The sequence below is a fragment of the Nothoprocta perdicaria genome, unplaced genomic scaffold, assembly GCF_003342845.1.
Source record: "Nothoprocta perdicaria isolate Ctin4 unplaced genomic scaffold, notPer1 scaffold_15, whole genome shotgun sequence".
NCBI lineage: Eukaryota > Metazoa > Chordata > Aves > Tinamiformes > Tinamidae > Nothoprocta > Nothoprocta perdicaria.
The window spans coordinates 7,525,015-7,536,546 of NW_020454649.1; positions in this window are offsets into that span (position 1 = coordinate 7,525,015).

The window sequence follows — 11,532 nt, forward strand, 5'->3', positions numbered from 1 at the left end:
TTATTGCCAGCCTCTTGAGTGCAAGAGGGGAGAAGGCACGTTACAAATTTGAAAGCACACTGCTATCCAACCAAAGGGGAAACCTGCCTGCCACCAACAGGCATGGCCACTCGGGGGCTCTCCACGCTCCACTCACAGGGCAGGTCGCTTAATTCTCCTAAGTCTAGCTCAAGCTGCTTTGCTTTGTGGGCAGTGGTGGCTCTGAGCCCGAGGGAAGCAGGGGCAGATCACTGGAAATGCCTGGGTGTTGCTCATTCCATCCTGGCAGGCGCCTCGTTTTCACACTGCAGGAAGGCAGCTGGTCGCACAGACTTGTACTGAGGGAGGCTGAAGGAAAGGCCCAAGCAGGCTGGGTATCCACCCTTCCTGTGGTGAGGAGGTGAGCTGGTGGGTATAGACTGCCCTATGGAGCTTTGTGCAAGGGGGCCTGGAACAGGCTCTGGCCTGGGATTTACCAGCTCTGTTCTTCTGGAGCCCCCCACCAGCTCACCCCTACAAGCCAAGAAGTTGTGAATAGCTGTTTGGTTATAGGGGGATTCTACTTGCCTTTGACCCCACTCTTGCCCCTTTGTCACTGCACTACTCCTGAATCCAACCTGTCAATTACTGAGCCTTGCCCTCCATGGAGGACCCACCTACTAAACACTGGTCATTTTAATTTCAGGCGTAGAGGGCAGAGAACATGCAGATTGCAGAGTGCTGAGTGCCTGGAAAAGCAGAGTGTGAGCTGGAGTTGCTCGCACAGGCGAGCTCCAGGGATCCCAGTTCCCCACCGAGCACGCAGGGAGCCCTGTGCCCTTTCCTACCTCCCATAGCCTCTGGTGTGGGCACTTCCATGTTGTCCCTCCGCACCACTGCCCCTACCCGTGGCCTGGGTGTTCCTCCTGTCCGGCTCACAGGTGACAGGAGTGAGGCACTTTCTGGTGACTGAAACTCTGGGATAACAGGGATGTCCAGAAGTGATCTGGACCCTCTTCCACCATTAAAAAGTCTTGCTCAAGGCTTGGTCTGGGCCAGGGTCGGTGATGGGCTGGTGGTGGCCCCCAGGGAAGGGCTGCTGCCTCCCTTCCCCGCAGCCAGCTGTGCCTCCCTGCAGCTGCCCTGTCTCTTCCAGCCTGGAAATGCTTCTGGGCCTGTCCGCAGCAGCTGCTTTCAAACTGCCTTTCACCAGCCTCACTGCCTCAGTGTGGAGCCAGGTACAAAGCTGAGCAGCCCTCTGGGAAGAACAATGTGGGATCCCACACCTTGTCTGGTTACAGAAAATGATCACAGATCCCATTCTGCTCCCTGGTCATTTTCTTTCTCCATGCCTGTAGGGTTGTCATGTGGCTTCAGTTACCCATCTGCAGCCCAGAGGGAAATGATTCCCCCTGGGCAATATTGTTATGGTGCTCCTGGCTTCTAATAAGCATGTAGCAATGTCTTTCTCTGAAGATTGTGTGCAGTGTGAAGCAATTGCTTAAAAGCAATTTCTCACATTCTTATTGGAATTGTCTTGTTCTACAGTGCCAGTGATCAGGGGGCAATTACCATTTTATAGCTTCCTTGCAGGCAGCTCAGTCAGGCTTTGGGTAGTAGCTGTGTCCCCTCCCAGGGCAGGAGTGCAGAGTCCTCCCCCTGCAGCCCTGGAGATTTGGGCTGCAAGACCTGGCTGCTTGCAGCAATTTACTCACCCTGTAGCCTGTTCCCTTGAGGTACCCCAGTGGTTGGTTCCATCTGTTCAAAATAAAAACCCTGCAGTGAAAGCAGATGTAGCAGTAACTAATTTCTGCAAGTGCCCAGTTTAGGGGCAGACTGGTTCTGCACAGATTAAAATAAAACTTAACTGAGTACTTCAGACTACCCTGTAGAGCTGCCTCTGAGAGTCTCTAAGTGAATGACATTTCCTTTCTGCTCCTTCATTTATTTAATCAGGAGCAATTTTCCCCTAGAGATGCCTTGGTGCCTCTTTCTTTTGCAATTTGGCATTGGAGACTCAGAATGTCCTTGTGTCCTGTTGGGCTAGGACTAAATAGGGCTGCAGTAGTGAAGAGAGAAAAATGAGGAGCAGGTAAATGGCACTGCCTTTTCCCCATCACAAGGCATGAAGAATACACCTTGCCTGCGAAACTGTTAAGGGCAGTGATGGCTCTTTTCCTGCTGTGAAACATCCTCTGAAGAGCAGAAACTAAACCCCACTCCTCACTAGGAGGCTGCAGCACAGCACTCCCAGCCCTGCTCCCCTTCCTCCCTGGTGCCTTTCTCCACTTACTACTCTCACAGCAGAATGAAATTGGCTTAATGCACCTAGTCCTGGCTCCCTTGTCCGTGATGCAGGAAGGGCCTTGCACTCCAGAGTGCTCTTTTGAGGTGTTATGGGCTGGCTTCTGAGCTGTGGACTTGCAGCTTGGAGCCCTGGCATCTGCTAATGTTTCTCTGGGAGCTGCGTCCTACCTGACCTCCTCTTGGTGGGACCTGGGCTCCCAAAGCCGATGGTTCGTGTGGGAAGCCAGGAGCTCATGGGTGTCACAGATGACCTTTCTGCACAGCCTCATACATGGGGTGTCTGGCTGTGCACCCTGTTCCAGGGTCACCACTGTGTCCCGTCCTGCAGACAGAGCTGGTGCTGCCACCCAGCCTCAGCATGGTGTGTGATCTAGGTGTGGCTGTCCTTGCTCTGAGAGCCCCGGACTTGCTCCCTTGCTGTTGAAGTGCATCTCTTCAGCCTGCTGGCTGCACTGAGCTTTGTCTCCCTGGAGAGATGTTACTGTGGGAGGAATGTGCCTGGCTGTCTCTTCGTTGCTTCAAAGTCATCCCAAAAGAGAGGTCATGGTTATGTGGTGGCCCTGACCAGCTGGCTGAGGGGGAGTAGGCAACAGGGAGGAGATTTATGTGAAGTCTTCAGAACGGAAAAATTCCTTGCAGGGAGAGAGCACGATGCTCTCAAATGAGCTATAATCGTCTGAACAGCAGGGATGCTAGTGCCCAACAAGTGCATTCAATGAATCATTAGGTGTACAAAGGCTTTTAAGTTCACTTGCTCAGTGTAGAGGAGACCAGCTCCTGCTATCACTGCTACCTGTATTAACAGAAGGAATACTGCACGCACTAGGGCCATTTAGATCAGTAGTTTTCTCTTTTCTGATTATAGCTCCCTGGTGCAGAAAAAGAGCTGCTGAGCATTTCCAGTAGCGAATGATCTCAGTTACTTGGGAAGAGCAATTCCTGCCGACGCAGGGAGCTGAGAGGTGAGTGCCCCAGCAGGGACAGATCCCTCACAGGTACCTTGCTGCTGCTGCTGCTGCTTGCCCATGTTGGGCTGGGGAGACCAAGCCCCGTCCCTTGGGTGCTGCAGCCTGCCCTGCACCTGTCTCAGGCAGCCCAGGGGGTGTGGGGGTTGCACCAAGTGCTTCATTCCCCTCTGTGTGGTTAAAGGCTGATCCAAAACAGGTGTTGACCTCCATGCATGATCAGTGGAGTGGTGGTTCCTGACTGTGGGTGGCCTGTGAGTAACCACGTTTGCAGGTAAGCTCACGGGTGTCGTTGCTCACAGAAACCCCTGTAGAGCCTTGTAGGCACCGGCTGCTGGGGTGCTGCTCTGGAGGATCCCCTGCAGACTTGGACAGGTATAAGAGCCCCAGCACAAGAGCAGAAATGAGGAGGTGCAGCAGCACGGGAGCTTGGACAGGTTATGTTTATATTTCTAACCTTGCTGGGAAGTGCCTGAACGTCTTTCTCTTAGTGCATGAAACTGAGGGAACTGAGTTTCTGGGAAAACCCCCATTTTCTCAGAAACCTGTCACCACAGAAACATGCTCAGTCCTTCCTGAGTCACTGTCCTGCTCTCCCTTCACAGCAGAGCCGGTCCCTGTATGTCCAGAGCCAGGTCCCTGTGCGTCCGTCCGCTCTTCCTGCAGATTAGCCAGCAGCGAGGGCCTCTTCCCACCTGCAGCCCTCGGAGCCTCGGCCCATTCCCCTCTGAAGGATTTTTACAAGGGAAAACAAGGCAAGCTTTCCATCCAAGGTCATTCTGGAAGTCAGTAGTGAATGCAGGGGACCAAGACCCCTATGGTGTGGGATGTTATCTCTGGGCCCAGCCTCTGTGGAGCGCTGATGGCAGCACTCAGTAGCACTCTGTACTCATAGCACATGTTTTAGATATTGATGAAGCCTTTCTTTTCCCTGGAGATCTGCACATTTAATTCTCTTTTAGCCTTCCCCAGCAGTCTTTATTGATGAGTTGCTTTCTTAAGTTATTTTTGAGGCTTTGATTTATTGCCTCTGATCCCATGACAGTCTACCAGAAGTAAGACATAGTGCCCCTAAACTTGAAGCACTGGTCTGAGGCTTGAGGGTTGTGAGCTCAGCTGCTGTCACTGCTCTCATAGGACATCAGCTGAGTCACTTCACCTCTGGTCAGCTCAACTCTCTCATGACAAAAATAATAGTTGGTCCTCTCTGATCTTTTTCTTCTGCTGTGCCTCAGCCCAGGGCTGAGCACAGTGTGGTGTCTGCACTGCTGAAGCACAAGTAACAAAGCAGAACCTGTCTGAGGTGGTGGAGAGGGGGAACATAACCACCCTGGGCCTTGATTTCCCGTCCCTGTAAGCACTTTGCTCCTGGGGAAACTGCCCATCCTGCCGCTGCAGCAGACTTACGGCCTCTGCCCTGCTCCTTGCAACTCTGCTGCCCTCCATCCCTCCGCTCCCATTTCCTGCTGCTCCTCCTCAGTCAGTAGTCCTCTGTTGTAAGCACACGTGCTGAGCATCGTTAGGTACAACTTTATCTAAATTAAATCTTGTCCTTTCTAAGATATCCCAGGCTCATTCCCATTTATCCTTCCTTGATATTTTTAGTTCCTCCCTAGTCTGGCATGATATACAAATGCGATCAATATTACAATTTATTTCCTTTTCCTCCATTCTCCTTCTCCCACTTCTCTCACCCAGGACTTTAATGAAAATTTTAAATAGCATTCAGTTCAAGACTGGCCTGCTGTTTTCTTTGCCTAATATCTCCTGCTACACTGATGATTTCATAAATTATTCAGTTGTTTGGGATTTGCCTGTCAGCTGTGACAGAACTGCTCCGAAGGAGCATTTCAGAGGTTTGTCCAGATTCCCAAACTGAAGTCCCGAACCCCAGAGCAGCAAATGGAGGACTTCATACTAAAGAAAGGCGAGTCCTAAAACACTGACTAACAACAAAGAAAGGTGCATGTGTTTTGAAAATGTTTTTCAACAACAAAAACAGAACGTTATTAAATGCATTTTGCAGTTCACTTGCTGCAGTTAATGGCACTGAATGGGACTGTTAAAATAACAGTCCTCCAAAATGTGGGATCTGCATGTGTGCTGTGTCCCGCCTAGCAAAAAAAAAAACCAATGCAGACTTTGGGATGGAACTGGATTTTTTTTTTTTTTTTTTCAAAAAGAGGCAATATTTCTCAAACCTAGTGGTGGTTAATTACAGGTATGCCTCAGGTGCTGATTGGGATTCACCCCATTTGGCCTTGCTTTCCTGGCTTGCCAGGTTTGAGGACATCTCTTGCACTATGTTTTTCACAGAGCTCAACTACCTCTTTCATGAAATATGAGATATTCAAATGTTATCAGCACTCTTTGCTGGTTCTTAGTGGGAGCTGAAGAGTGTGCAGCACTTAGTGCATAGGTTTTTCCTGAAGGATTTGAGTGAAAACTGAGCTCCTTTGAAAACACGAGCCTACTTTTAGTCACTGTTAAACATTAAGAACCAATTTGGTCACTAATTTCTATCATTGTTTCCTTTGTCTTTCCTCTGCACAAATGGGAAGTTTCTTTCTCTTATCCACTTTTACTATGCGTATGAGCTGTGCTAAGCTCCGCAGAGCCCTCATATCAGCATCACCACCGAAGTGGTGCTGTAATGTAAATAACAATAAAAATACTCTCCGAAGTAGTTATGACCCTATGAAATTGCTGAACTATGGAGAGATTTGTTCTGAAACTGTCAATGGGAAATGCAAATCTATGTCTAACTGCTACCTCTCATTTAGCCCCAGCAATTTCTTCCATTTTTGCTCTGTTGCATGAGCTGTAACTTCAAATCAACTCAATTCTGATACTAAAGGCAGAGGTTTCTGGAACATGAATACAGATAAATTCTATTCTCTGCACGCCACTGGAAGAAAAAAAAAAAGTTATTTTTCACTGCTTTAGGATTTAGAGCTGTACCTGAAGATAGGGTCCTAGGTACTGCTCTTTATCCGTCAGAAGGGAACCACATGGTACCATCCTGTGGCTCTCTATAGCTACCTGGAAATTGATTAACAAGAAGCAGGCAGTAGGCTAGAGCAGAAAGAGTTTGGGGAGTGGGGAGAGGTGGTTTTCTGAAGAAGACACTGAATTGACTTTCTTCAATGAGACCATGTGTAGCTAAAAAAACCCCACTGAATTTCCCAGCTTTTGTGGGACTATTGTATAAAGAGTAAAACAGTTTAGAGTCTAATTGAACTCTTTTGAAGTGCTTCTCCTTTATCTAAAGATAGATAGATTTCCTCCTGGGGAGCCAGAAGGAAGCAGAGAGTTCCCTTTTCATCTGCAGGAAGACAAGCTCTGGAGAGCAATGCACCAGGTGTGACACTTTCAGGTCATTATCCTGTTTTTAATACTCCATCCCAGCAAGTATCTCTTGGAAGGGTGCCTTCATTTCCAGAGAGCTTGTGCTAAACTCCAGGGAAGCTCTGGGCTTAGTATGGGAGGAGGCTAAAAAGGATGAGTTGAAGGATGGTGGAAATCAATGGCTGCCTTACCTGTGTTTTGAAAGGAATATGAAAGAGAAAGAAGATAACAGTTGATTGTAGGAAGAGATTAATAGAGAGAAAAGGCAGCCAGGAGGAACATGGGATCTGCTGCAAACCACCTGTGAGAGCTGAGCTCTAGGGGGGAAGGTCTGAGGAGGCTGCGTTGTCCTGCTGCAGTGCAGTGATTCAGCTGTTAGCCAGCTATCCAGGTAAGTGCTCGTTTGGGCTTCTGCCCTGGTGCCGGAGCGAGGGAAGCAAGAGACCTTCCCAGGTATGAGAAGAACATCGCTCCTGTAGGACACGTTAGAGACATGAAGGGGAAGAAAATACAGAGAGGCTCCTCCTTGCGTCAGCTGTTTCGCAGGACGTGGCTGTCTCCCTGTGATGCCTTTTTGCAGCCAGTCTCTTTTGCAGTAGTGCTAAAATGTCCACTTGAATTTTCTATTACCCATTTGTCTATTTATGTGAATAATAGACACAGCACTTGAGAAAGAGAAAATGTCTGATGTTTTCTGATGAGAAGAAACCTCATCCCAATCTGTTCCCTTATTGTGAGGGATGCTGCCTAGAACCTGTCTGCATCTAGCTGTATTAAATTCACTGTCTTCTTTTGTCAGCTTAATCTGCAGCTTTGTCAGAGGGGGCGATCGGACTTGTCTGGCACGGTCTGTTCTTTATGAACCCGAGTTGCTTATCGCGCGCTGCGTTGCTCTCCCGTAAGGTGCTGACATATCGATCCTCCTGCCCCGAGCGCCGGGCTCGGAGCTGCGCGCGCTCGTGACGCCAGTGACAAACGGGTGACTCCAGCTTCGGGGGCCCTCACCTGGGGCAGCCTGGCACAGCAGAGAGCACAGGGCGCGCATGGAAGGGGAGGAAAGGTTAAAATAGCGCAGTGAATGCTTGATTATGACCTATAAGGATGAGTGAAGAAAGAGATTTTTATGTGGGCCACTGCCCTCGCTTGTAGGCGGCAGATCCGTGTGTGCTTGCACTTCTCACCGAGCAGCTAGAAAAGAATGAAGCTGTTTTTTCAGATGCTGTTTGGAAAAATAGATGGAAAGGTCTGGGGAAAGTGGATTAAGACAGGGTAAATGGAATCATACCTCTTCCTGAAGCAAGTTTATTAAGCAGGTTGTCTGCAGACACTAGCTGCCATGTATCTGTGTCCAGCTTCATCTGTTTTGTTTACAAGACAGTGCTGAGAAGATGATATACCTTTTCCCTCCCCATATTGCCCAGTGCCCTGGTGCCCTGCTATATGGTCCTGCTAACAGCAGCAGATCTTGTCTTCCAGAATGCCTTGAAGAAGTGACCAAGCTGCAAATCCCTGTCAGACAAGCCAAATTTCTGTGGGTTTTGTGCTTTTTGTAAGGGGCCCCATGCTTCCTAATTCCTGGAGCCCTCCTGTGGGAGCCTGTGCAGGAGCTGCCTGGGTTTGGTTGTGGGCTTTGCTCGTGTGGGTCTGCCCTGTGCAGTATCACCATGCTGAGGTGCAGTCTGCAGGTGGGTGTTTCTCAGGATGCTCCTTCCATGGTTTCTGCACTGGTTTGTGCTGTAGACAGCCTGCAGCTTCAGAGCTCTCCTGCCAGCCGCAGCAGCAGAGATCTTAGCTCCTGAGGCATCTGCCTTTAATTTCCTGAGGAGAGATCTGCAAACAGATTCAAAATGAATTCACCCTTAGACCTTTGAGCACCTGGCTCTGGTGCTCACTCATAAAAGCTTCTCTTCCCTGGTGGCCTCAACTCCCCTCTCCCGCCAGACAGCATCTCTCATCCGGCGCCCCTCGATCCCTTCGTGCTCCACACTTCTCTTATTTCAGAAGCAACTTTGCACTTTCTAGGCATATGATCCCACTCGTTCGGTGGGATTAAATCCAGCCTAAATTGCATCTGTGTAAACGTTTCCTGGGGACTGAGGGCTCAGGCTCCTCCAGGAGCAGCACCTGCCCTGCCTCTGTAACTTGGTCATTGACATGACTTTAATACAACTTTTTAAAGTAGACATTTGTATCTAGCAAGCCCTTGAGAACAGCTGAGTCCCTTTTATATTGAAATTCAGGCTCCTCAATAACATTTTATTATGAGGCTTGCTATTTTTAGAATTACTGTTACTCTGTTATGAACAAGACACCTAACATCTCTTGATATGAAATCATTAGGGCACTGCAGAGTTCATTACAGGGGCATTTCTCTGGATTACGAACAAATCAATACCACCTACTAATAACACAGTCTAATACCTGACTTCACTTGTGAACAGCGCATGCAGAAAAAAAGATAGTATTCTTCTGCCTTTCTTCTTCCAATATCTTATTTACTGTTTTCCCTCAAGCTGTTGCGATGGATTTATGAGCATACAAAATCCAGAGGTTGTTTTCCTTGAACTATCTGAATATTATCACTTTTAAAATATGTTAGAAAAAAATAACTAGCATAAGTTCTAGATATTGGAGTTACCTCACATGGAATAGGATTTCACCACTTGTCAGCGGACATGAAATCCACAGAGAACTAAACCATAAGGCACTGCCTGGTTATATTTAGTTAGCTTATTACATTCAGAGTTTGGAGTAAGTTTCTGATATTTTGAGATGGGGGAAGGTGCTGGGAGGCAAGAAGATTGCTGGTAATTTAATAAATGTCTCCAGAAGAAGGAGGAGCTCTGGCAGGGGCTGCATTGGGTCTCCCCCCCGGGCTGGGAGAGGTCCCAGGCTCGCTCAGGACTAGCGGCCCTAGGCCTGGATCTGCCTTGGCCATCTGTGGTCGAGACGAGCTGCGCCTGGTGCCACTGCTGGCTGTGGGGCAGGCCGAGCTCCTTCTCCCTGCTGCCCAGCATGGCTGGGCTCACCAGTCGCTGCTGCTTTGGCTTTTCTCTGGAGATGTGTCCTGCTCCAGCTGAAATGGGTGACCTCTCCATCTTGCCGCTCACCCTTCTCTTGCAGTATGTGGCGCCTCCTTCATTCGTCAGTAACAGTTCAGGTGGCTGTAACCAAAGCTGTTGAGGCCAAAGGCACCTGTTTCTCTTTATTTATTACAAGCAATTATTCACCAATGGAATCCAATTATTGCTTTCTGCCTTTTAAAAATATTGCTTAATGGACAAGAAGAGGTATTTGTCTAGGCTGCATTTAATGCTGAGTGGCTCAGAACGGGGTTTCTTCAAGCCACTTCAACAACAACAATAATAATAATAAATAAGTTAGTGAAGTGTGGCAGTGGAGCTGTAGGCCCCCTCTGTAACGATCCCAAGCACTCAAGCCATTATTAACTTAATGCTTTCATTTACTAGATCATTCCTGGAGGAAGACCTTCTGGTCAAAATGCTATTGCGCCTTTAAAAAATAAAGTTAATAATTGCTTCAGCTGCACAGCTCATTACTAGGAAAGGCCTACAGCTCAAAGCAGCTCTAATTTTTTTCTTTGTTTTTAAATTTGAGGGTGAATTTAAGCAAAACCTTTGTTATACTTCTAGCCCAGACATTAGGTATTCCATTACTGTATATAAATTTATGAACTCAATTATAAAAGTTTCAAACTTCCACTTTTCTTCGGAAACAGGAGGCTTGAGGGCTTGTTTTGCAGAACATCATTGCATTGATAAAGAGTTGGACCGAGCCCTTCTAGGTGTTGTGTGGTGGCTAATCAGTATTGGTAGGAACATATCCTGTTTCACCAGTGCAGGCTTCAACTGCAAGTAGCTGGTATTGCTTTGATTACCACCTGCCTTTTTTTCCCCCCATTCACTGGACATTTTCTTTTATTTCCCAGTCCTGTCCAAAAGGGAACATGCTTTGTATCACAGACGTGGCTTGGCCAAAAAACACCTGCCAGTAGTTTTGGGTAAATAACTGGAGAAAATGGGGCTTTAGCAGGATTCTCGTACCTTGCAGACTGCTGGGGACAGTTGATCACTGTCTCTGCTGGTTTTTGAAGGGCTGCAGCAGACCCTTGGTGCAGGGGGTTTAGCTCGCGTGTACAGAATAGGAAGCTGAGGCACATGGCACTCGCCAGCGCTTGGTGACAAATCTAATCTTTGCCCTGTTCTTGTTGGAGTCTGTCCCTATCTATATACCTAAGATAAAGCGTTTTTGCTTCTACAGGGGATGTGAGTGATTACATTATGCAGGGGTGGATGAAAGGCATCTCCCTGACTAATGTGACCAGCCTGGGGAAAGCAGAATGGGACCGTTTGGACCCAGAGCACACTGGCACTGGAGGAAAGATTCCTGTTGAACTCCACGCACCCGGATCAGGTCTCTGGAGAGGTGTTGGCTGTATCACTTCAGTGAACAAGATCTCCTTACAGATAACGTGGCAAGTGCCCTATAGAGAAGTGGTGGCTGCTGTCCTGAGCACAGCTATTCTAATGCCTGACCTGGCTCCATTACGGCACTGAATCCTTTTTTTTTTTTTTTTTTTTTTTTTTAGCAGTTTTTTTTTTCTTTGAGTGCTTCAATTAGGCCTGCTTTTTAATGAAGAGGGTCTGGCTTCCAGAGTAAGCATTCAACATTAGTTCTTTTTACCTCCAAATCAAGCCCATGGGGTGGAGGGGTTAATTCAGAATCCTTAGTGCCTGTGGCAAGTCTTGACCACCCTCTTTGCTGCTCTCTTTGAAGTTTGCTGTTAGCTGCCTTTGTCTTGTGCTCCCACTAGAATATGTGCTTTTAGCTTGCTGTCAGCTGTTCCACTCTGTTCTTTGATCGCTGTTCTTTGGCTCCTAAAAGCAGAAAATAATGAACCCGCTTTATTAAAACAATTGCTTCATATTTGGGA